The sequence below is a fragment of the Bos indicus x Bos taurus genome, chromosome 4, assembly GCF_003369695.1.
Source record: "Bos indicus x Bos taurus breed Angus x Brahman F1 hybrid chromosome 4, Bos_hybrid_MaternalHap_v2.0, whole genome shotgun sequence".
Taxonomy (NCBI): Eukaryota; Metazoa; Chordata; class Mammalia; order Artiodactyla; family Bovidae; genus Bos; species Bos indicus x Bos taurus.
The window spans coordinates 119,078,511-119,092,178 of NC_040079.1; positions in this window are offsets into that span (position 1 = coordinate 119,078,511).

The window sequence follows — 13,668 nt, forward strand, 5'->3', positions numbered from 1 at the left end:
TCATTGCATGAGGTGGCCAAAATACTGGAGTTTCAGATTCAGCATCATTCCTTCCAAAGAACACCCAGGACTGATGTCCTCTAGAAAGGATTGCTTGGATCCCCTTGCAGTCCAACGGACTCTCAAGAGTCTTCTCCAACACCAAAGTTCAAAAGCATCAATTCTTCAGCACTTAGCTTTCTTCACAGTCCAACTCTCACATCCATACATGACCACTGGAAAAACCATAGCCTTGACTAGACGGACCTTTGTTGGCAAAGTAATATCTCTGCTTTTCAATATGCTATCTAGATTGGTCATAACTTTCCTTCCAAGGAGTAAGCGTCTTTAAAATTCATGGCTGTGCACTGGGACGACCCAGAGGGAGGGTATGGGGAGGGGGGAGGGGGGGGTTCAGGATGGGGACCGTGGGTATGCCTGTGGCGGATTCATCTCAATGTTTGGCAAAGTTAGTACAATATTGTGGAGTTTAAAAATAAAATAAAATTTTAAAAAAATTTTCATGGCTGCAATCATCATCTGCAGTGATTTGGGAGCCCCCAAAAATAAAGTCTGACACTGTTTCCACTGTTTCCCCATCTATTTCCCATGAAGTTAATGGGCCGGATGCCATGATCTTCATTTTCTGAATGTTGAGCTTTAAGCCAACTTTTTCACTCTCTAATATCACTTTCCTCAAGAGGCTTTTTAGTTCCTCTTCACTTTCTGCCATAAGGGTGGTGTCATCTGCATATCTGAGGTTATTGATTTTTCTCCTGGCCATCTTGATTCCAGCTTGTGCTTCTTCCAGCCCAACATTTCTCATGATGTACTCTGCATAGAAGTTAAATAAGCAGGGTAACAATATACAGCCTTGAGGTACTCCTTTTCCTATTTGGAACCAGTCTGTTGTTCCATGTCCAGTTCTAACTGTTGCTTCCTGATCTGCATATAGGTTTCTCAAGAGGCAGGTGAGGTGGTCTGGTATTCCCTCTCTTTCAGAATTTTCCACAGGTTTTTGTGATGCACAGAGTCAAAGGCTTTGGCATAGTCCATAAAGCAGAAATAGATGTTTTTCTGGAACTCTCTTGCTTTTTCCATGATACAGTGGATGTTGACAATTTGAGCTCCGGTTCCTCTGCCTTTTCTAAAACCAGCTTGAACATCTGGAAGTTCACGGTTCACATACTGCTGAAGCCTGACTTGGAGAATTTTCAGCATTACTTTACTAGCGTGTGAGATGAGTGCAATTGTGCAGTAGTTTGAGCATTCTTTGGCATTGCCTTTCTTTGGGATTGGAATGAAAACTGACCTTTTCCAGTCCTGTGGCCACTGCTGAGTTTTCCAAATTTGCTGGCATGTTGAGTGCAGCACTTTCACAGCATCATCTTTCAGGATTTGGAATAACTCAATTGGAATTCCATCACCTCCACTAGCTTTGTTCGTAGTGATGCTTTCTAAGGCCCACTTGACTTCACATTCCAGGATGTCTGGCTCTAGGTCAGTGATCATACCATCGTGATTCTCTGGGTCGTGAAGATCTTTTTTGTACACTTCTTCTGTATATTCTTGCCACCTCTTCTTAATATCTTCTGCTTCTGTTAGGTCCATACCATTTCTGTCCTTTATGAAGCCCATCTTTGCATGAAATATTCCCTTGGTATCTCTAATTTTCTTGAAGAGATCTCTAGTTTTTCCCATTCTGTTGTTATCCTCTATTTCTTTACACTGATAGCTGAGGAAGGCTTTCTTATCTCTTCTTGCTATTCTTTGGACCTCTGCATTCAGATGCTTATATCTTTTCTTTTATCCTTTGCTTTTCACTTCTCTTCTCTTCACAGCTATTTGTAAGGCCTCCCCAGACAGCCATTTCACTTTTTTGCATTTCTTTTCCATGGGGATGGTTGATTCCTATCTCTTGTACAATGTCATGAACCTCTGTCCATAGATCATTAGGCACTCTGTCTATCAGATCTAGTCCCTTAAATCTATTTCTCACTTCCACTGTATAATCATAAGGGGTTTGATTTAGGTCATACCTGAATGGTCTAGTGGTTTTCCCTACTTTCTTCAATTTAAGTCTGAATTTGACAATAAGGAGTTCATGATCTGAGCCACAGTCAGCTCCTGGTCTTGTTTTTACTGACTGTATAGAGCTTCTCCATCTTTAGCTGCAAAGAATATAATCAATCTGATTTCAGTGTTGACCATCTGGTGATGTCCATATGTAGAGTCTTCTCTTGTGTTTTTGGAGGAGAGTGTTTGCTATGACCAGTGTGTTCTCTTGGTAAAACTCTATTAGCCTTTGCCCTGTTTGATTCAGTATTCCAAGGCCAAATTTGCCTGTTACTCCAGGTGTTTCTTGACTTCCTACTTTTGCATTCCAGTCCCCTATAATGAAAAGGACATCTTTTTGGGGTGTTAGTTCTAAAAGATCTTGTAGGTCTTCATAGAACCATTCAACTTCAGCTTCTTCAGCATTACTGGTTGGGGCATAAACTTGGATTACTGTGATATTAAATGGTTTGCCTTGGAAACGTACAGAGATCATTCTGTCGTTTTTGAGATTGCATCCAAGTACTGCATTTCAGACTCTTTTGTTGACCACAATGGCTACTCCTTTTTTTCTAAGGGATTCCTTCCCACAGTAGTAGATATAATGATCATCTGAATTAAATTCACCCACTCCAGTCCATTTTAGTTCACTGATTCCTAAAATGTCGACATTCACTCTTGTCATCTCCTGTTTGACCACTTCCAATTTGCTTTGATTCATGGACCTAACATTCCAGGTTCCTATGCAATATTGCTCTTTACAGCATCGGACCTTGCTTCTATGACCAGTCACATCCACAACTGGGTATTGTTTTTGCTTTGGCTCCATCCCTTCATTCTTTCTGGAGTTATTTCTCCACTGATCTCCAGCAGCATATTGGGCACCTACCGACCTGGGGAGTTCCTCTTTCAGTATCCTATCATTTTGCCTTTTCATACTGTTTATGGGGTTCTCAAGACAAGAATACTGAAGTGGTTTGCCATTCCCTCTTCCAGTGGACCACATTCTGTCAGACCTCTCCACCATGACCCGCCCGTCTTGGGTGGCACCACACGGCATGGCTTAGTTTCACTGAGTTAGACAAGGCTGTGGTCCTAGTGTGATTAGATTGACTAGTTTTTTGTGATTATGGTTTCAGTGTGTCTGCCCTCTGATGCCCTCTTGCAACACCTACCGTTTTACTTGGGTTTCTCTTACCTTGGACATGGGGCATCTCTTCACGGTTGCTCCAGCAAAGCACATCCACTGCTCCTTACCTTGGACGAGGTGTATCTCATCACCGCTGCCCCTCCTGACCTTGGACGTGGCATAGCTCCTCTTGTTGACACTCATAATGTCAACAAATTTGGAAAACCAGCAGTGACCATACAACTGGAAAAGGTAAGTTTTGATTCCAATCCCAAAGAAGAGCAATGCCAAAGAATGTTCAAACTACGTCACAATTGCACTCATTTCACATGCTATCAAGGTAAGGTTCAAAATCTTTCAAGCTAGGCTTCAACAGTAGATGAACAGAGAAGTTCCAGATGTACAAGCTGGATTTAGAAAAGACAGAGGAACCAGAGATCAAATTGCCCACATGCGTCAGAACATAGAAAAAGCAAGAGAATTCAGAAAAACATCTACTTCTGCTTCATTGACTATGCTAAAGCCTTTGACCGTGTGGATCACAACAAACTGGAAAATTCTTATAGAGGTGGGAACACTATACCACCTTACCTGTCTCCTGAGAAACCTGTATGCAGGCCAAGAAATAACAGGTAGAACTGGATAAGGAACAAGGACTGATTCAAATTGGGAAAGGAGTACAACAGGCTATATATTCTCACCCTGCTTATTTAACTTAAATGCAGAATATATCGTGAAATGTTGGGCTGGATGAAGCACAGATTGGAATCAAGATTGCAGGGAGAAATATCAACAACCTCTGATATGCAGATGAATCCACTGTAATGGCAGAAAGTAAAGAGAAACTAAAAAACCTCTTGATGAGGGTGAAAGAGGAGAGTGAAAAAGCTGGCTTAAAACTCAACATTCAAAGAACTAAGATCATGGCATCCAGTCCCATCACTTCATGGGAAATAGTTGGGGAAACAGTGGAAACAGTGGCTGACTTTATTTTGGGGGGGCTTCAAAATTGCTTCAAAATTGGTAACTGCAGCCATGAAATTAAAAGACGCTTACTCCTTGGAAGGAAAGTTATGACCAACCTCAGTCAGTCAGTCAGTTCAGTCGCTCAGTCATATCCGACTCTGTGACCCCATGAATTGCAGCACGCCAGGCCTCCCTGTCCATCATCAACTCCCGGAGTTCACTCAAACTCATGTCCATTGAGTCGGTCATGCTATCCAGTCATCTCATCCTCTGTCATCGCCTTCTCCTCCTGCCCCTAACCCCTCCCAACATCAGTGTCTTTTCCAATGAGTCAACTCTTCGCATGAGGTAGCGAAAGTACTGGAGTTTCAGCTTTAGCATTACTATACAGCATATTAAAAAGCAGAGACATTACTTTGCCAACAAAGTTCCATCTAGTCAAAGCTATGTTTTGTTTTGTTTTTTTTTTCCCAGTAGTCATGTATGGATGTGAGAGGTTGGACTATAAAGAAAGCTGAGTACCAAAGAATTGATGCTTTTGAACTATGATATTGGAGAAGACTCTTAAGAGTCCCTTGGACTGCAAGGAGATCAAACCAGTCCATCTTAAAGGAGGTCAGTCTTGAATATTCATTGGTAAGACTTATGTTGAAGCTGAAACTCCAATACTTTGGCCACCTGATGCAAAGAGCTGACTCATTTGAAAAGACCCTGATGGTGGGAAATATTGAGGGCAGGAGGAGAAGGGGATGACAGAGGGAGAGATGGTTGAATGGCATCACCTACTCAATGGACATGAGTTTGGGTGGACTCCGGGAGTTGGTGATGGACAGGGAGGCCTGGCCCGCTGCAGTCCATGGCGTCACAAACAGTCGGACGTGACTGAGTGACTGAACTGAGCTGAACTGAACTGGAGAAAGGTTTTTGGAAAAATTTTCAGATGGAGTGTTCTATCATCTAATAGGTCTCTTTAATTGTGGGGACTAGAAAATCATATAGAATATATTCTGAGGCCAAACATCAGGGGCCATACCCACCTGTTTAGGCAAATCTGACTAATCTTAGTGTACCTTTTGGAGAAATTTCTCAATAGTCTGGAAATTATATAAAATAAATAAAATTATACTTTACACTGTTTAGCCTAAGCATTTTAATTGTTTGGACTTATATGAAAACATTATATCTACTAATGTGTGGAATCCCTTAGAAGAAATGTAGTAGACATCATAGTCAACAAAAGAGTCTGAAATGCAGTACTTGGATGCAATCTCAAAAATGATCAAATGATCTCTGTTAGTTTCCCAGGCAAGCCATTTAGTATCAGTATAATCCAAGTCTATGCCCCGACCAGTAATGCTGAAGAAGTTGAACAATTCTATGAAGACCTACAAGATCTTCTAGAACTAACCCCCCCCCCCCCAAAAAAAATGTCCTTTTCGGTATAGGGGCCTGGAATGCAAAAGTGGGAAGTCAAGAAACACCTGGAGTAACAGGCAATTTTGCCTTGGAGTACAAAATGAAGCAGGGCAAAGGCTAACAGAGTTTTGCCAAGAGAATGCTCTGGTCATAGCAAACACCCTCTCCCACAAACACAAGAGAAGACTCTACACATGGACACCACCAGATGGTAAATACCAGAATCAGACTGACTATATTATTTGCAGCCAAAGATGGAAAAGGTCTATGCAGTCAGTGAAAACAAGACTGGGAACTGATTGTGGCTCAGATTATGAACACCCTATTGCCAAATTCAGACTTAAATTGAATAAAGTAGGGAAAACCACTAGATCATTCAGATATGACCTAAATCAAATCCCTTATAATTATACAGTGGAAGTGACAATAGATTCAATGGATTAGATCTGATAGACAAAGTGTCTGAAGAACTATGAATGCAGGTTCATGACCTTGTACAGGAGGCAGTGATCAAGACCATCCCCCCCCAAAAAAAAAGAAATGCAAAAAGACAAAATGATTGCCTGAGGAGGCCTTACAAATAGCTGTTAAGAGACGTGAAAGGCAGAGAAAAAAGGAAAGATATACCCATTTGAATGCAGAGTTCAAAAGAATAGCTAGGAGAGGTAAGAAAGCCTTTCTCAAAGAAATAGAGGAAAACAGTCTAATGGGAAAGACCAGAGATCTCTTCAAGAAAATTAGAGATACCAAAGGAACATTTCATACAAAGATGGGCACAGTAAAGGACAGAAATGGTATGGACCTAACAGAAGCAGAAGATATCAAGAAGAGGTGGCAAGAATACACAGAAGAACTGTACAAAAAAGATCTTCACAACCCAGATAATCACGATGGTGTGATCACTCACTTAGAGCTAGACATCCTGGAATGTGAAATCAAGTGGGCCTTCCTTAGGAAACATCATTACAAACAAACCTAGTGGAGGTGGTTGAATTCCAGTTGAGCTCTTTCAAATCCTAAAAAGATGATGCTATGAAAGTGCTGCATTCAATATGCCAACAACTTTGGAAAACTCAACAGTGGCCACAGGACTAGAAAAGGTCAATTTTCATTCCAATCCCAGAGAAAGGCAATGCCAAAGAATGCTCAAATTACTGCACAATTGCACTCATCTTACACTCTAGCAAAGTAATGCTCAAAATTCTCCAAGCCAAGCTTCAACAGTATATGAACCGTGAACTTCCAGAAGTTCAAGGTGAATTTAGAAAAGGCAGAGAAACAGAGATCAAATTTCCAATATTCATTGGATCATCAAAAAACAAGGAAGTCCCAGAAAAACATCCACTTCTGCTTTGCTGACTATGCCAAAGCCTTTGACTATGTGAATCACAATAAACTGGAAAATTCTTCAAGAGATGGGAACACCAAACCACCATACCTTCCTTCTGAGATATTTTTATGCAAGTCAAATATCAACAGTTAGAACTGGATATGGAACAACAGACTGGTTCCAAATCGAGAAAAGAGTATGTCAAGGCTGTATAATGTCACCCTGCTTATTGAACTTATATGCAGAGTACATCATGAGATATGCTGGACTGGATGAATCATGAGCTGGAATCAAGATTTCTGGGAGAAATACCAATAACCTCAAATATGCAGATGACACCACACTTATGGCAGAAAGTGAAGAAGAACTAAAGAACCTCTTGATGAAAGTGAAAAAAGAGAGTGAAAAAGTTGGCTTAAAAGTCAACATTCATTTTGATATTTGGCAAAACTAATACAAATATGTAAAGTTTAAAAATTAAATAAAATTAAAAAAAAAAAAGAGTCTTCTCCAAAAAAAAAAAAAAAAATTCAACATTCAGAAAACTAAGATCTTGGCATCTGATCCCATCGCTTCACGGCAAATAGATGGGGAAACAATGACAGACTTTACTTCGGGGGATTCCAAAATCACTGAAGATGGTGACTGCAGCCATGAAATTAAAGGGCACTTGCTCTTTGGAGGAAAATATATGACAAACCTAGACAGCATGTTAAAAAGCAGAGACATTACTTTGCAAACAAAGGTCTATCTAGTCAAAGCTTTGTTTTTTCCAGTAGTTATGCATTGATGTGAAGGTTGGGCCATAAAGAAAGCTGAGCACTGAAGAATGATGCTTTTGAACTGTGGTGTTGAAGAAGACTCTTGAGAGTCCCTTGGACTGCAAGGATATCAAACCAGTCAATCCTAGAGGAAATCTGTCCTGAATATTCATTGAAAGGACTGATGCTGAAGCTGAAGCTCCAATACTTTGGCCACTTGATGCAAAGAACTGACTCATTGGAAAAGACCCTGATGCTGGGAAAGATTGAAGCCTAGAGTAGAAGGGGATGGCAGAGAATGAGATGGTTGGATGCCCTCACTAACTCAATGGACATGAGTTTGGGCAGGCTTTGGGAGTTGGTGATGGACAGATAAGCCTGGCATACTGCAGCCCATGGCGTCACAAAGAGACGGACATGACTCAGCAACTGAACTGAACTGATATGAAAAAACAGTAAAGAAACAAATTCAGCCATAGTAAGAAATAAAAACCTTGACTGAATCAATAACTACCAATATGTTTTTTAAAGTTGTAATTTTTAATAACTTTGTTGCCATTTTTCATTAAAAAATAATTAGCACACATAATACAACTGTCAGAGATAGTTCACAGAAAGAAACACTTATGACATTGATGCATATATCCTAAGGAAAATACTAGTAAATTGCCTACCATATTAAGGTAAAAAAGAAAAATAAAGAGTATTATGAAAAGAAGACTGCAATGACCAAAAAATATTTTAAGAATGGATTAAAATTAGGAAATCTATTAGTAATTTATATTGTCAAATAAGCATGCACTAAATTAAGAGATGCAATGAAATTCAAATGTAACATGGAGAAAGGTAAATTTTTGCCATCTCAGACATTAGCACAAAAACTTTTACCCATAGTACAGTGAAATGAAATCTATAAAATCAATGATAGAGACGCAGTTTTTGCAAAAGACTTTTGCTAACTTCATGCTCACTTCTACCCTTCCTGGCCTGATGCTCTCTGGCCAGTCCAGTGTGATCTGCACTGTTTCTTCAATGATTTATGACCAGTTTCACACTGCCCATCTCCTGTAGCAAGACCACTTTTTTCTGGACAGGGGAGCAGTAGGGAATGGGTTGCTCGAAACTGTGTGCTCAGCACCTGGACTTGTGTTCATGCTCAATCACAGCTGTCATTCTGAGGGTTTCCAAGCCCCTGGCTGAGAAGGTCCTAGCACCCAGCTGTAACAAATGAGTAGGCACTGTAAGTCAGTGCATCAGGCAGTGAAAGGCAAAAGAAACTAGAGAAAGTAGTATCATGTCCAAACAAATCATATCAGTTTTGTGGCTCCACAGTGAGTAAAATTTCTGAGAGCAGAGAGTCTTTCACACACTACTCATTCCAAGGGGCACCTCTACCAAGTCCTCCAACAAGTGAGTTGCCATCTACTGGAGTGGGCAGCAGCCACAGTGTGGAGAAGCCTTTCAAAAGACACTGGAGATTTTCCTTCAGCTTAATTCTGTATTAAAATTAGATCCTACTTTGAAATATGAAGGAGCTGAAGTAACTAATTTTCAATGCTTCAGTGAAAAGTTTGCCAACTCTAATTAACTCCTCCAGTCTCACAAGATTTTTTCAGTTGGCCTAGAAATATGTCTATAAGAATTGTGGAGAGAAATAAGCCTTATTAGTGTCACAGTTTGTAACAAAGAGACAAGTATGAAAAAATCAAATCTTTACCAAGAGGCTCAAATTAAGACTGTGTGCCCAGAATTTCACCATCATTTGCAGTTTTTCAGCTCAGATGTGTACATGTTACACTTCTTTTACGTCATATTTCTGAGTCTTCCAAAATGTCTAAGACTAGAGATGATAAAACACCAAGCCTGTTTAAGATATCCTTCCAATCAAATACTGAAGTGGCATTGGATAGGGACTTGTTGTGCCTTCTTCTCAATGGGTGCTCTGAAAACTAAAAACAGAAAGAAGAAAAAAAAAAAGATTTAAGTAACAAACCTAAAATAAAATTTTCCATTTTGTCTCAAATTACATAATACTTCTCCATTATCCAGTTATATGCACTCCCCTAAATCAGCACATGCTCCATGCATGTTTCCTCCACCAAGAATCAAAATTAGTATATTTGATGTAACTCAAAGATGCAGAGATGTATTATTCTTTAGAAGTCATTTCACCCTATGTTTTTAAAGTCACTCATATTTCATTGTTAACCTCTTTTTATTTCTTACATAATTTCATGTTCCATAAATGTTGCAATAATAATGCTACTTGCAATTTTATTTTTTTAATGAATGTGTCTTTACAAAATGACTGAAATGATAGAAAAGGCTTAGCAGAATTCAAACTGTCAGTGTTGGATCTGGAAGGGGAAGAAATTATCTTTCATCTGAGACACAAGTGACCATAACTCACAGTGGTGCCCCCAGTTACTTGCCAAGGTCAAGCATTGTCTAAGGGCTCTGCCCTCAGATGTTTGGAATATTCTCCTTGTGCTGACACTGAGAAATCCCCAACTTATAGAGGCATTTGACCCTCTTATCCAAGATGCACAGAAATCATCTTCTGTTTAAGGATTGCTTCCTCATATTTTCTGTGTTTATGCCTACATCACTTTATATTTTGCTATATGTGTAGTGTTTTATTTATTTGTTTGTTTAGAATCTGACATGATTAGAAAGACACAGCTCTTATTTTAATTGTACAAGTTATTCCCAAGTATATTTCTCATGTGTTTAATATCAAAGATAAGAATAGTATTTCTTGGTTCCCTTCTATAAAATACATGGACTTCTTGGCTTCCCACCCACATACCTCAACCTTGATTTTGTGTACAATAACTTAGTATTCCTTACTCACTCTTCAAAAAACTATTCAGAGAAGGACTGTATATCTCAGAGACCACAACTCTTTGTTTCTGCTTTGTTACCTTGGTCTTTCTCCCAGTTGATTCTATGTTGTATTTTTTCAAAAAAGTATGGCAGCACTTTCCAGAGGGCAACTCTCACCTTTTCCAAGTTTCCAGCAATACACTAGAAATGTGCAAAAATAACAGAAAATATATCAATACTGGAAACCATTTAATTAGAACTTATGTGTTGTGTTTGTACTGGTGTGGGCAGCCTCATTGGTTCTTCCTCCTAACTTCCAAAAACGTGAAATAGTTTTCTCAGAGATGGCAAAGCTCGTGCAAAATAGGCAGCATTAGTCATCCCTGCGAAGGCATCCAGATTCTGTTAGCATGAAACATCTAAACCCCATTGACAGGACCCAAGCCTAAGCTCAGAAAACTTGACTGGGATGGGAGTGTAAGGAATAAACACAATCAGTTGACTAAAGTAAAAATTTGGTATAATACAGGGAGCCCACAGACCAGGGAGCTGAGCAGGAAAGGGAGCAGAGGAAGCTGATACACTCAGGATGCTCTACGCCATCCCAAGAAGGGGAAGGTGTCTTCACAGGGCCCGGGCCTGTGGTCCTGTATCTGGTGCATGTCTCTGATGGATCATAAATGTGTGGCCCTCTCCTCATTTCACATCACAGGCAAACATTCCAGCTTCAGAGAGTAGGTCAGGTAACCTTGGCCCTCTGTTTCCCTCAGCCTACTGCAGTTCTCATCATGAGTTCACATCACACCCTAGCAGCTGGTTTAATGTGAGCCTGCAGGTGAAAAATGAGTCTTCCCTTACCTGATTGAAAAAACCAGGATTCCAAGGGCAGAAGGCAAAGGTAGATTTGGAGTGGTGACCACCCCCCTCTCAAAATTCAACAACCTGGGAGGAAACTGCTTTTATCGCTAACCTGTTGCTCTTTGCCACCAAATAATGCCATTTGGACTATAATGTATATCAGAAACCTGAAGGAATGTCTACTGTATATATAGTGGCAATTACATAAGATTAAGAATATATTTAAGAATTTAATGATACTAACAGAAGTCTGAATCAAATATTATGCAAGAATCTTTTCACTGAGCTGCGGTAACCAAACTGGGCTGCCGTATTTGGGAAAACACTGTTTTTTATTGGAAAGTGGGGAGGGGTTTGTTTGTTTTGCAGTGTTTTGTTTGTTTGAAATGTTTGTTTTAATTTCTCTTATTGAGGTATGATTGACATATAACATTGTAATATTAGTGTCAGAAGTACAGCATTATGACTTGATGCATGCATACATGATCACCCCAATAGGTCTGGTTAGTATGCATCTATACATAGGTACAAAGTTTTTTTTCTTGTAATGAGAACTTTTAAAATATACTCTCTTAGCAACTTCCAGTTGTACAATAGAGTATTATTAACTATAGCCAATGTGCTATACATTTAGATCCCCACGACTTACTTTCTTGGCAAACACTTTATTTGAGAGACATTCTTGTACTTCCCTCTCACATAGTCTTTTCCACTCTACTGCTCCCCTGTATGTTTCCCTAAATTCAGACCTCTGACCACAATCTTGATGATTTCTCTCAGTGGCCCCTGATGCAAATATCCTTTTAAAAAGTAAGTAATGGCTTTTTGTGGCACACAAATGTTTATTTGTTTGGTAATTTTAGCTATAATGAATTTTCCAAAATCATCTCTTCCATTACTTGTGACATTTAACTTTCTAACAAAACTGAAACTTCAAGAATTCCCTGAGCAATTCAAAATGTTCTCAGTACTGCTTCTGCATTCACTCCCTGCCACATACATATCTTCCCTTGTTCCTTGTTCTCTTCCAGAAAAATGCTCACCTGACTTCTAAAACTCGGCTCGAGTCACCTTTTTTCTGCTTCCTTTAAAACATCACTTTTTTTTTCACTATCTTTACTATATCCAGACTATGAAGTCCTTGGACAAAAATACCAGTTCTTATTACTTATGCTTATTTCTCTAGCACTTGTTATATGTCTGTAAAGAGACCTCACTTTTAGTAAGTATTTGTAGAAATGAATTGGAAACCTGAAGTGTCATCTTTATTATATTCCCACTGGCACCTCATCCAGGATGTGATCCTAAGAGCTCTCAAATTATTCCTGTTCACATAATTTATGGAAATGAAGATCATGGCATCTGGTCCAATCAGTTCATTTCAGTCACTCAGTCATGTCTGATTCTTTGCAACCCCATGAATCGCAGCACACAAGGCCTCCCTGTCCATCACCAACTCCTGTATGCTGCTCAAACAAACTCATGTCCATCGAGTTGGTGATGCCATCCAACCATCTCATCCTCTGCCATCCCCTTCTCCTGCCTTCAATCTTTCCCAGCATCAGGGTATTTTCCAATGAGTGTTCTTCTCATCAGGTGGCCAAAGTATTGGAGTTTCAGCTTCAGCATCAGCCCTTCCAATGAATATTCAGGACTGATTTCCTTTAGGATTGACTGGTTTGATCTTCTTGCAGTCCAGCAGACTCTCAAAAGTCTTCTCCAACACCACAGTTCAAAAGGCATCAATTCTTCAGTGCTCAGTTTTCTTTATGGTCCAATTCTTAAATCCATACATGACTACTGGAAAAACCATAGCTTTGAGTAGATAGACCTTTGTTGGCAAAGTAATGTCTCTGCTTTTTAATATGCTATGTAGGTTGGTCATAGCTTTTCTTCCAAGGAGCAAGTATCTTTTAATTTCATGGCCGCAGTCACCATCTTCAGTGATTTTGGAACCCCCCAAAATAAACCGTGTGATTGTTTCCATTGTTTCCCCATCTATTTGCCGTGAAGTGATGGGACCAGATGCCATTATCTTAGTTTTCTGAATGTTGAGCTATAAGCCAACTTTTTCACTCTCCTCTTTCACTTTCATTAAAGGGCTTTTTAGAAGCTCTTCACTTTCTGCCATAAGTGTGGTGTCATCTGCATATCTGAGGTTATTGATATTTCTTCCTGAAATCTTGATTCAAGCTTGTGCTTCATCTAGCCCAGAATTTCACATGATGTACTCTGCATATAAGTTAAATAAGCAGGCTGACAATATACAGCCCTAATGTACCCTTTCCCAATTTGGAACCAATCCATTGTTCCAGGCCTGGTTCTAGCCGTTCTTTCTTGACCTGCAT